The following is a 12,784-nucleotide window of genomic DNA, read 5'->3' on the forward strand; positions in this document are numbered from 1 at the left end:
AGCTGGGATCTTAAATTCTGCTCCACAGGAAAGTCATGAGGCTGTGGGAAGACCCCAGTGAAGTCTTGGGTGGATGTCGAAGAAGTTCTCTTAGGTGAACATAGGATCTTGTTGGTTGACTCTGCTCTAAATTTTGATTATAAAAGTTTAAGACTCAATTTTACCTAGTTACTGGCCATTTCTCTTCCCACTGTTAAGATTTTCAGTCTTTTGTTTTAAATTTTGAATTAATATCAATTTTTATTGATATGAGTACACTGTAGCTGTCTTCAGACACACCAAAAGAGGGCATCAGATCCCATTACAGATGGTTGTGAGCCACCATGTGGTTGCTGGGAATTGAAATCAAGACCTCTGGAAAAGCAGTCAGTGCTCTTAACCGCTGAGCCATCTCTCCAGCCTCCTCTGTCCTCTTTATACTACTATTTTATTCTTACTGGCTTGTAATTTTTATAAGTAATAATTTATTTACTACATGTCTCTGAATGCTTCTTACGTTTTACGTCATCAGTCAGAGTGTCTCTGGCATACTGTTCTCCACATGTACTCTTCTGGTGCATTGTATTATATTGTATTTTTTTCTTTTTTCTTTTTCTTTTTTCTTTTTTTCCCTGCCCCCCTTTTTTATTATATTGTATTTTTTACTTCATCATATTTTATATACTTTTCTATTTATAGTTTGAGTTTAATTTCCTAGCCCTCTCTTTATCCTCTCTTGTTTGATAACACACGCAAGTTAAAGCACTTTGCATTTTGTTTTTTTTCCATGATTTCTGGGTTTCACATTATGAGATGGTTCAGTGGGTTAAGGTGTTTGACACCTGAGACCTGTGTTGGATCCCAGGAGCCCACGGGGTGCTTGAAGAGAACTGACTGAAAAGTTGCCCTCTGGTCTCCCTGTGGGTACTGTAGCACACACGTGGGTACTGTGGCACACATGTGGGTACTGTGGCACACACATGTACTTCTTAAATGAATGAATGAATAAATAAATGTAGAAAAACTAGAAAAGCAATGAGTAATTTCATCTATTCAAAGCTCACACTCAAAGAATATGAATATTTTCTACTATTTAGTACAATTATTTTAAAGGATATAAAAGCATTGTATGCACAGCATCATACTGAATTAAAAGATGATATACTGCTCTCCACGTGATATAAAATAATCCGTGCAAGTGCCTGAAACTATGGCTTTTCAATAATTAATCACATGGTAAAAAGTTCCTTGCAGAATGCCCCCAGCTTTGGAATCTGAGAAAAAAAATGACCCGTGCCCAGATTTCCCGACACACACTCATTTAAATGGCCATTCATTAAACTGGCTGACGTATTCAAACTTTATCCCCACCAGAATCAGAGGGAGTGAGGGGAGGCAACTTCAGAGCGGCTCCTTTTGTGTTACTGTACACATGGCTTTCATACGGCTGTTGAAGGCTTTCTGAAAGACAGCTTTAAATCTTGGTTCAAGTTGGATCTTGACACCAGACTAGACTCAAGGCAACCTTGTGAGACCATCGCCTTCCCACCCTGACGTGTCAAACACACATTCTCTTCACCAGACACCTTCGGCTGCTTTTGAATAAGATTGCTTTCCTGAGTGCTGCCCCCCAAATTGCAGTGCTTGTGCCAATGTCCTAAGTAGAAGGACTTTGGCCAGGCAAACAGAAAGATTGTTATTGGGTAACTGAGGCCTGAAGACTGATTTCTGTTTACCAGGAGCCTCCCTCAGGAACCTCCCTTGATCTGCCATAAAGGTCAGATACCTAGGGCAAGGTCATCTAGTTCTGGGTCAACCTAAACACCTCTCGCCCTGCTGACTGCCCTATAAAGTCCACTTGCTTTCCTGCTATTTCATCTTCTCTTTGTCCCTCACCTCCAGACAGCCTTTGCAGTTTGACCCCCCAGTAAACCTTCCTTTCTATCCGTGGAGTGGTCCCGTTTGGTAATTTCATTGTACCCTCACCTTGTTAAGCACAGGCAGGTTCTGGTGGCAAGAGAGACTGGTGCTCTGCTTCTAAATTCTCATTGCCAGTGGAAGGGGTGGCACCGTTGCCATCGCTGCTTCGTAGATGAGGAAAAAGAATTACAGAGCTTAAGGTAGGTCTGGCGAGCAACTCTTCGGCAGAGCACTTGTCTGGCCTGGATTCTGTCCCCAGCAAAGCACACGCTAGCACATACGCACGTGCACGCGCATGCGCACCCTGTCCAGGGGTACCGCCGCTGGTCAGGCGTCCTGAGGCTGGCCATCTTGGCCTGCACTCTTACTTACTCTATCACAGCTCCTCAGGACCTGCCTTGCCAGTATTTTGCAATGTTACAAGTCCCATAGTTCTAAATTTAGAATCAAAACGACAAGAGTGGTTTCCAAAATTGGAGGTGAGTTTTCCATCCAGGCTTCTAGCGAAAATTCTTAAATTGTCTTTCAAGTAGCTGGCCCTTCTGCTCTGAAGATGACCTCATTGATGACCTCATTTCCATGGCCCCAGCTGACTTGAAGAGAAGACCTTGGGATAAGTAATGACCTTGACATGCAGAATAAAATAACAAGAGGTCAAAGAAGAATTCACCTCATAGGCACCAAGCCCAGCCTGGCCAGCCATTGCGAGGATCTCCAAGCAGGATCCGGCAAGCTCACACAGCACAGGGCAAGGATATCAATCAATCTCATTCTATTCCCAAGGAGAGGAAGAGACACAGCTACAGGCTGAGCTGGGAGCTTTACAAACTTTAGATGACTTTGAAAGTTTTGTTTGTTTGTTTGTTTGTTTTTTTAATCACATTTCACCGCAAGAGAAATACAGCTCAGAGGTTTAAAGCCAGTGGGCCTCAGACATAAAGGACCGATGCTGGAGACAGTCACACCCAACTGTCTTCAAATCCTCTACTCCCTGTATGCCACACCAACTTATTTTTGGTGATTGATACCCCACTAACTTTTGAGAAACGTCTTTTTCAGATCTGCTATAATTGTCTATGATTTAGTCTTCTGTCTAAAAACATTAATAAAAACAAAACACAACACAAGAGGCCACCAAGGTGGTTCAGTGGGTGAAGGAGTTTGCTGCCTGGGTTCATTCTTGAGGAAAGGTGGAAGGAGAGAACCAACTCTACAAAGTTGTTCTCTGACCTCCACAGGCGCACTGTGGCCCAGCCCCACCCCCAGTATATCACACACAAGCACATCAATAATACAATTTAAAGACAGCATGGCAGCAACGCATTTTATGACATTTGTTAACCTTTGCACTCATTTAACATCTGCCGCTTTCCCGCTCTTAGGAAAAGTTCACCCAAACTAAAATTGCAGTTATAGAAAGGAACCCCTTATGTGAGTTTATAAACTTTCTGACGCTTTTCATTTTAGATAATACTTTCCTCCCAAAGTTATGAAAAATATAAGGAAATGTACAGAGCTTGAGGTAAGATGATTTCCATGAAACTTGTTCTGTAATTTATGATGTAACAATGCAACAAAATGGGAGATGGAAGTGTCAAAGGACACATTATATCTACCAGGCCGAGACACTGTAGAGAGGAGGATGTCCACAACGGTTTCTATTACTAATACCTGTTATACCTGATGATCTGGCAGAAGGATGCTCATTCCACAGCAGCTGTTGCCTGTGGCACTATATCCAGGCAGTTATAGAAGTCTGCCAAAGCCCCACCTACTCAGTAGCTTAAAAGGGACTTGAGTAGGTTCCGTATTAATAGTTAATCTTTACCACCCTCAGGGTGGGTCTTCCCTGCTCAGCGACAAGCTTTTGGGAACCCCCTCCAAGATACACTCACTGAATGATGTGTTTCTGAAGCCTGTCACGATGACACATAGGATAAAATAAGGACGATGCAAATTCTGGAAATGCGATTTCAGAATAACAAGCCCAACAACTGTCTCGATGTTGGGGTTGAAAAATAAATGGTATGTTTGGTGTTTAAAGTAAAGTTTGTAATGGAGATGCCTCGCCACAGACCCTCGTGTCTGCAGAGGCTCAGCGTCTCTCATATAAAATGGCTGAAGCTGCAAAATAGTTTGGCCATTTTTGATGTAAATTTTCACCTTGTGAAGGGACCACTCAGAGATACACAGGTTCCTGGGTCTGAGATACACAGGTTCCTGGGCCGGGAAGCTCCACATATCCAGATTAATTGCTCTCTGACCCCACACAACAGGCTCAGCCCTGAGAAGATACAGCTTCTACCTCCCATGGAAAGGGACATCTGTGCAGTCCACATTCCTGCTTTACTTGGCTTAGCCCCTTAAGGAATCCCTGCGCTCACTCAGGGCTATCTGCAGCTGCTGAGCTTGTGTCTGATCATCCGATTGGTTAAAGAGCAGACACCGTACAGGTGGTACAGAGAGGGGGTGGAGACTCCTCACACCAGGACTTCAGTAGCTTGTGTTTGGGGCTAATTGGTTCAGACGGCCCCTGGAGGACACTGGAGTCAACTGGACACATCTTTTTTCAGTCCCGTTGTGGTGGCTAATCTTTGTTATTATCTTGATGAGAAATGAGTTGTGCTGCAAACTCCCGTCGCCATGACAGAGCCACTCTAGCCTCTCGCTTCCTGCCATATTGGACTCTGAAATCACAAGTTAGGATTCATCACTTCTCCTTTAAGTCGCCTCTGTCAGCTATTTTATCAGTCATGAGAAAAGCCAATACACTGTAAGTGACTGTTGCACTGTCTTGCTTGAGGCATATGGATAAAAGGAAAGGAACAGTGTGTATGTTCTCTGTGTAATGTTCCCTGTGGATACAATCATCATGTCCGTTGTTCACTGTATATCTGTCTGTGCTCACCACCTACATGTTTATTGTGATATGTTCAGAATAGACTGACTTTCCTCCCCCCCCCCCGTATATATTTCTGGTCCATTCTGAAGCTGATTGACTTCACGAATGTGGAACCCACAGATATGGAGGGTCAATGACAGTTACAATGTTTAAAGGTATAACATTAAGAAAACAAAACAACGGGGGGAGGGTATAGGGAACTTTTGGGATAGCATTTGAAATGTAAATAAAGAAAATAACTAATAAAAAACAAAACAAAACAAAACAAAACTGGCAAACTCATATAAACCTCATGGGCAGTTAAAAACATGGTGCCCAGTAATTCACACCAGCTTGTTCAAGTTTTACTCAAATGACACACATTTAAGATGATTTATGACTTGCATCATATGTTCATTTGGCTCATAGGCGTTTTTTAAGCACACAAGGAGGTTTTATTAAACTATATTGCTTTCAAGAACAGCTGTGTTTTTCTATTTACGAGGCAGAACTGTTCATCATTTAATTGTAAATGTTTTCTCAGCAGAGACCTGAGACTCAGTAGCATCCTACTAGTCATTGTCTAAAATAGAAAGATTTATAAATTGGGTTACAAAGTAAAGGAAAAAATTAAATCTTAGATTGTGTAGCAAAAGAAGTGAATTCTGATTTTGAAATAATATTTGAGGGATATTCTTGTGTGTGAAAACCACTCCTGGGGATATTTAATGGTCTTCCTATTGCCTGCCTTTCTACACCTCGCCCCTAGCACTTGGTATATATGTGCAGTTGTGTAGAGGCCACGGCTATTGGATAAGGGCATGAGATCCCCTTTCTCATGAGGCCGGTCTTCCCGGGAACAGGAACCAGGCTTATGTCCCTTGGCACTAAGGGGGTTTAGGACATTTGCTTCGGGAGTCCTTAGTAGAGTTGAAGAGGGAAGGAGGGAAGGTCTGTCCTCTGATGGACTGGGGCAGGTGTACAAGGGAGGCCGAGGCTGTTCCGGCTGGCCTGGTTCTCAATGCCTTCTCTTTCAGGCTTCTGCAGCTGCTGTGGGTCTGTGTAATCCTAAGGGTGGCTTCTCCACATTCCAGGCGATCATTCACCGTGAGGTTATTCCAACATTTGCCCGGGTGCCATTGGTAGAGGGATTCACTGAAGTCTGTCACTGCATGGCCTGATGCAGCTGTTCTGGGCCACCAGAAGCTACCATCTCAGCGGAAACAACCACTGTCTCCTTCACAGCAGAGGGAGTGCCTTGTATACTTCCTGCCTTGATAACTTATTACTGTAAGTGGAATAATTTGCAAAGAACAAAGATTTATTTGGATCATGGGTCAATGTTTGTGGGGGGTACTTGAGAGAAGACTGCAGTGTCCTTCCTTGTAGGGACTCTCTGCAGGATTCCATAGTGACACAAGATATGACACAGAGAGACAGAGCATTTAAGAGCCCTTTCTTCCTCTTATGACAAAGACATGGTCCCAAAGGGTTAGAGGCCCAACTTTATGGACTTACCTAACCTTTTCTCTGCTAAAGGCCCCAAACAGAATGGTGGAGGTCATTTCCTACTTTCTTAACACTAACAGCAGAAATTAATTTTCCAATAATGTTTTGATGAGGACATTTAAACTACAGCAGGAAGTAAAATCAAGTGTGTGAATATTTGGGTATAGATAACTTATTTCTTATTCAGCACGCTTATGTTTTAATTTTGAGAATACTTTATTAGTCTCTGTAAACTCTGGATTGAAAACATTTACTACATACTTAGTACTATGTGTTACCTTTATACAAATGGGAAAAATAAGTTTAAAGTTTCAAGACCAATATGGCTATAAATTTCTATGTAATGCTAACTCAACATGGTAAATTGCAACATGTTTTGCCAAGTTAACACACACACACACACACACATATATGTATATATATATATATATATATATATATACCTCTACACATATATATACACATATATGTATGTGTGATTTGAAAATATATAATTTGAATATATATATAATTTGAAATATATATATAATTTTAAAAAATATATAATTTGAAATATATGTATATATCAGTAGTATGTTATATATGAGGGGACAGGGAGAGGGAAATGGCTTTTCAAGCCCCAGTTTACTAATCTCTGGGGTCATTTGTCTTCTCCCTTATACTAGTTTGAGGTGACCACTTTCCAGCACAGAGCCCTTGCAAATCGACGTCGCTGGTACTGGTGTCTACAGCTTACGGACTGGGTGCGTCTATGTTCTAGCTACTATTCTAAATGCTTGCTGATTGTTGGCTAACTTTAATGCTTGTAGGGAGTTAATTTTTGTAGTGTGTGTGTGTGTGTGTGTGTGTTTAAGGACCTATTGAGTGAAAGTCATGTGTCAAGTTCCCAAGGCAGAGATTAAGAGATGTGCTCAAACCCAGGCAGCTGGCGCTAGCACCGACGCCTAACTGAAGTCCATACAACCTGCATTCTGTGCTCCAGCACTTCACAACCATGATAAGCTTGGTGATGTGATCTCTTCCCTCCAGAGGGACATTAGGCAGGAGGGAATCTAATTATAAAGGCCATCTGAGTTATCTGTTTCAAGGCATTTTGGATACTTGAATGTCAGTAATTTGACATCCTTTAGCACAGCAGCATGGCCAGTGATATCCTTTGCAAATGACACTGTCAATCATCAGTGTTTCTCTTTACAAAAGGCACGTCTGATGGCCAGGAACAACACCTTTTACACATTTAGACATGCTGTGCCTCCCATGTCAGGCAAGACTGGAGAACTGTTTTGAAGTAAGATGAATGTTATGACCAGACAGAAACCTGACGTGGAGTGAGCTAATGGAAGAGACATTTATTTTGGCTCACAGTTGTAGGTGATACAGTCCATGATGGTGAGGAAGGCGTGACCATTGAAGTGGATCTTAGGTGTTGCAGCAGGAGTGTGAGGCTGCCTGCCTCACATCCAGACAGATCAGGGAGTAGACAGACAGACACATGTGGATGTCCACCTGGCTTTCTCCTTTTGTTTTTATTACTCGAAGACCCTAGGCAACACGATGCTGCAGTCCATGTCTGGGGTAACCCTTCCCCTAATTTAATACTCTCTAAAAACACCCCAAAGATTTGCTTCACCTACTTCCAATCAAGTTAACAATTAACTATCACAGACCCCTCTCGAGTTAAGCTGAAAGAGGAAAGGGAATAAGCCACACTGAAGAAGACAAGAAATGGGAGCAGCAAGTACGTCCTTAGTGAGCTCTGTGCTTATATCTACCAAGTCCGTTCTATGCAGCTGATCACTTTCGCTCACCGTAGAGCCTTTATTTTCTGACTTCTGACTTAGAAAGCTTCTATAACTTTCCCCCCTCTGCTTCGTCTTCAGATCTCCCTTCTCTCAGCAGTGCCAAATTCCAAGCTCGATCACTTTATCATTTCTTTTCCTAATTTCAGTCAAACATCCTTAAATTATTGTTTTAATCTATAGAACCTAGGACCTTCAGAAGAGGACACTGTATCCTATGGTGACACTTCCACCATATCAGGATCAGGGACAACCTTGTAGTCCTTCAGTGCAGGGCAGGGGTCACCTTGGCTATGATCAGTCACTAAGACTGAAAAGTGGTATGTCATGACCAAGGTAGTTGCATGAAATGCTGTTGAATTTGGAGGTCTTCTTGAGTTGGGATAATGACTTTTGGTTAGTGAGTGTGTGATAGGTTAGGACAGACCTGGGGAGAAGGGAAGAGGCCGAGATGGGTACAGGTGAAGAGCCTTGGGCCTACCTGAGTCCAGGGTGGTGCTGGTTTCTGACACTCCATGTGGGTTTACAGCTGACCAATGTCTTCTATTTCACCTCATAATCATCACTGCTATTGTCATAGCTAATTTTTATATGCATATTAAATATTCAATATTCATATATACAAATTGTCTTATTCTAATTTGTCGTTCAATTTTACTCTGATGCCTCAGGACAAAGGCAAAAGGCAAGTATATAAGCTATAGTTAGTTAAAGACATTGTAAAGCTTCATCTGTTCTAAGCATGTGTCAGCTTCTGTCCTTAAGAATGCCCCCCCATTGGAGGCTCCAGGGAGTCTATGAAGGTGATTCTAGCTACGATTCCTAGCAGTGAAGGATATGGCCTGATGTGGCTACCTCCTGTAGCCAGGCAGGACTCCCAGTGGAGGAATAAAGACACCAACCCACCCACAAAACCTTCAACCCAAAATTTGACCTGTCTATAAGAAGTGCAGGGACAAAGATGGAGAAGAGACTGAGGGAATGACTGGCCCAACTTGAGACCTATCCCACAGGCAAGAACCAATCCCCAACACTATTAATGATACTCTGTTATGCTTACAGATAAGAGCTTAGCATAACTGTCCTCTGAGAGGCTCCACCCAGCAGCTGACTGAAACAGATGCAGAGACCCACAGCCAAACATTGGACTGAGCTTGGGAAGTTTTGTAGAAGCGTTGGCAGAAGGATTGAGGAACCCAGAGGTGACAGGGACTTCACAGGAAAGCCAACAGACTCAACTAAGCTGGAGCAGAGACTGTCCCCGACTCTGTTGCCTGCCTGTTCCCCTAGCTGGGCTGCCTTGTCTGGCCTCAGTGGGAGAGGATGTGCCTAGTCCTGCAGTGACTTGATATTACCAAGGTAGGTTGGTACCCAGGGGAGGCCTCCTCCTTCTCAGAGAAGGGGAGGAGATGGACTATGTGAGGGGGGGACTGAGAGGAGAGGGAGGCTGCAATGGGATGCAAAGTGAATAAATAAATTGATTAATGGATAAAAAAGGAAGTCCTGCAAACAACACAATAGAAAAACTCTGTGTTGCTAGCAATTGTATTTTGTATTATGACCATCTGGAGATGGATTACAGTTGACAGGAGGATGAAATGAGATTATCTATAAATACAAACACATGCTATATAAGGTATTCAAGCATCAGTCCACGTGTGTGTGTGTGTGTGTGTGTGTGTGTGTGTGTGTGTGTGTGTGTGACTCTACAGCCAGTCCCTTGCAGACAACGGATGGACCTGATGACTCCCTGCTTCTCACAAGTGCCTCTCTGAGGCAGTTCTCAAACTTTCCACATGGGAGAAGACATTGGGAAGCCTAAGTCTGTGTGTGTGTGTGTGTGTGTGTGTGTGTGTGTGTGTGTGTGTGTGACTCTACAGCCAGTCCCTTGCAGACAACGGATGGACCTGATGACTCCCTGCTTCTCACAAGTGCCTCTCTGAGGCAGTTCTCAAACTTTCCACATGGGAGAAGACATTGCTTTCCCAGGAGTCTGCCTCACAGGGATTATTGGATGAAAACATTGAACAAATGCCTTGACTGCTGCTGACAGACATAGAAACAGCCGAGGTGTGGTCACTTCTTGCTAGTGTTTACAGAGATGTACAGAAAGCCTTCTGCATGTACATCATCCTCATGGCCCACGTGAGAAACTGAGGCAAGCAGATGCTGTTGCCAGGCCACAGTTCTAAGCTGAGAACCAGGACTTCAGCTCAGGGGGCAAGCTTTCACTACCCCCGCCATGCTGAGCATATCCCAGTGCAGAGCCCTTCCCTAAACAGAGAATTCAGCCCCTTCAACAAAGCACTCACAATTCTGCCTCAGTGAGCAAAACCCAAGGACCACTCTGGAATACTTCTCTAAAAATGGATGTAGCCATTCTCCTACTCTGCTAATGGGATGGCCAACCTGCAGTCCTCTATAAAACTGTGGAAAGTCTCACATAAGTTGTATTAAACTTGTCTGTTTCCTTTAGACTAGTATTAACTTCAAGGAATATACAACCAGGAAGCCAGTCCCAAGAAATATAATCTATCTGAAACGTAGGACAGTGGAGAAACGGTTAACAACATTATAATGTGGCTACTGAGATGGGATACTTTACTCCATGCATCTTTTAAAAGAATACTTCAAACAGAAAAGCACATCCGTGGTGTCCTTGTAAGTGAGCAGCATGATAATAGCCATCATGTAGGAAAAAGCCTAGATGTTTGATTGCCAACAGCACACCCAGATGAAAGATGGCCCACATCCCAAGGGTGGATAATTGCCAGTACCTGTGAGGGTAGATGTGGGCTAAACCTGAGATTATCCTTCCTGTCTGTCCCCAGAGTTCTTGGGAGGTCTGTCCATTGAACAGAGCTCTGGTGGTGTATATTAAAGGCAGTGGAGAAGCATCTGGAGTCACCCATGCTTCTGTGATTAGGCCACCTGTCCCTGGACTATGACAGTCAACACGGGATAGATGATGTGCAGGGATGCCCATTAGGGTAGGGGTCATGAGGGCATTCTATACAAAGTCCTATCCATACTCACCCAGTTGCATTTACTGTCAACCGGACAGGACTGTGAATCACCTAGGCAACAAGCCTTTTATCATGCCTGTGCGGGAGGTGGGATAGGTGGGTTAGGTTAATTAAGGGGGTGGTACCATTCCCTGGGCTTGGGTCCTAGACTGCATCAAGAGGGGAAAGCGCATCACTGTTCAACCGTTGTTTTCAGCTTCCTGACAGCAGATTCCATGTGAGCGGCTGCTTCAGTCCCCTACCACCAGAGTGTCCCCTTCATGATGCACTGGGACGAAAAGGGGGACATCACTGCTCCTGGATAGGGTTGAGGAGGAGGTCGGTTGGAGATATGAGGGAAAGAACAGCCAGAGACATCTGGAAGGGTCCAGGCTGAACTGGGCCATGCGAGCGGGAGGGGAGGAGTGAAGAGGAAGAGGATGAGAAAGAGAAAGAGAAAGGGAGAACACGTGGGTCAAGAGAGATTTAGGAGTGGAGCCAGCCAAGAGCCAAAATGACTGAGGTATACAGGCAAGAGAAGTGGAAGCCCAGCTCCTGGGCTGGGGAGGGGTCGAGTATGGGGAGGGGGAGAAGTGCTGGGAGGAGCCATCTGGACTGAGGGAGGAGCCACCTGGACTGAGGGAGGAACCACCTGGACTGAGGAGGAGCCACCTGGACTGAGGGAGCCTTGCCCAGGCTTTTAGTGGAGGCTTTGGGTCGTGGGGGCAGAGTTCTGTGGGTCAGTTAAGTTTCCCTCTTGGTGGAGAGCTCTGCCCCTTTGCGCTTGGGCCATCTGGGGTCCGTGCACCCCACCCCCAGCCAGAGCAGCAGAGAGCCTTGCCAGGTGGACCACAGAATGTTGTTACCCCTCCCAGCCTCCTGGAATTCACTGTTCCGAGGATGCCCCTCTCTGATCCTGGAGTTGCCTCTAGCGGGGCAGCCCTCTTGTACGAAGGATCCAGTTCTCTTCCTGGCTGCAGTTTAGCATAGCAAGCTCAGCATCCTATGTAAATCTGCACCTACGTTTATGTATTTATTTATTTACACCCCACCACCACTCTGTGTGTGTGTATATATATATATATATATATATATATATATATATATATATATGCGCAGGAGTGTACTCCAAAGCCAGTGGGAGACCTCTGTCTTATCTCCTTGGGACGGGGTCTCTCACTGATCTGGGAAAGTTCAGGAGACAGAAAACTATCTGTCTTAACATTATTGAGCTAAATAAGGCACACGACCCCACAACACTTTTTGTAGGCACTAGGCATTTGAACTAAGGTACTCACGTTTGTGCAAAAAGTGGCCATTCCAAACACAGCTCTCTACTGTCCCCTTTAAGATAAGGATCTTGAGCATCTTTGGATTTTGGCAGCTTCAAGAAAGCAATTCCCATGGATACCAGGGGATGACTAATAGGAGTCTGTGGTGTGGAAGAAATGCTATTAGATTTGGTATCTTCAGTGGTCCCCTGGGAAGGGCTAGGCTACAGCAAAGCAGACTACAGCAAAGCAGATTGCCCTTTCTGAAGTCAGGGCCTCTCCCCAGGGACATCATTCGAGCCTGTACGGTCTAGAGTTGGCTGAGCTGAATTAGGTAATTTCCCCAAGGGCGCAGTAAACAGGAGTCTCCAGTCTTCTGAAGCTCTAGCTGGTGTACACTCCCCATTCATAGGATGCTGG

The sequence above is a fragment of the Mus pahari genome, chromosome 8 (genome assembly GCF_900095145.1).
Source record: "Mus pahari chromosome 8, PAHARI_EIJ_v1.1, whole genome shotgun sequence".
NCBI lineage: Eukaryota > Metazoa > Chordata > Mammalia > Rodentia > Muridae > Mus > Mus pahari.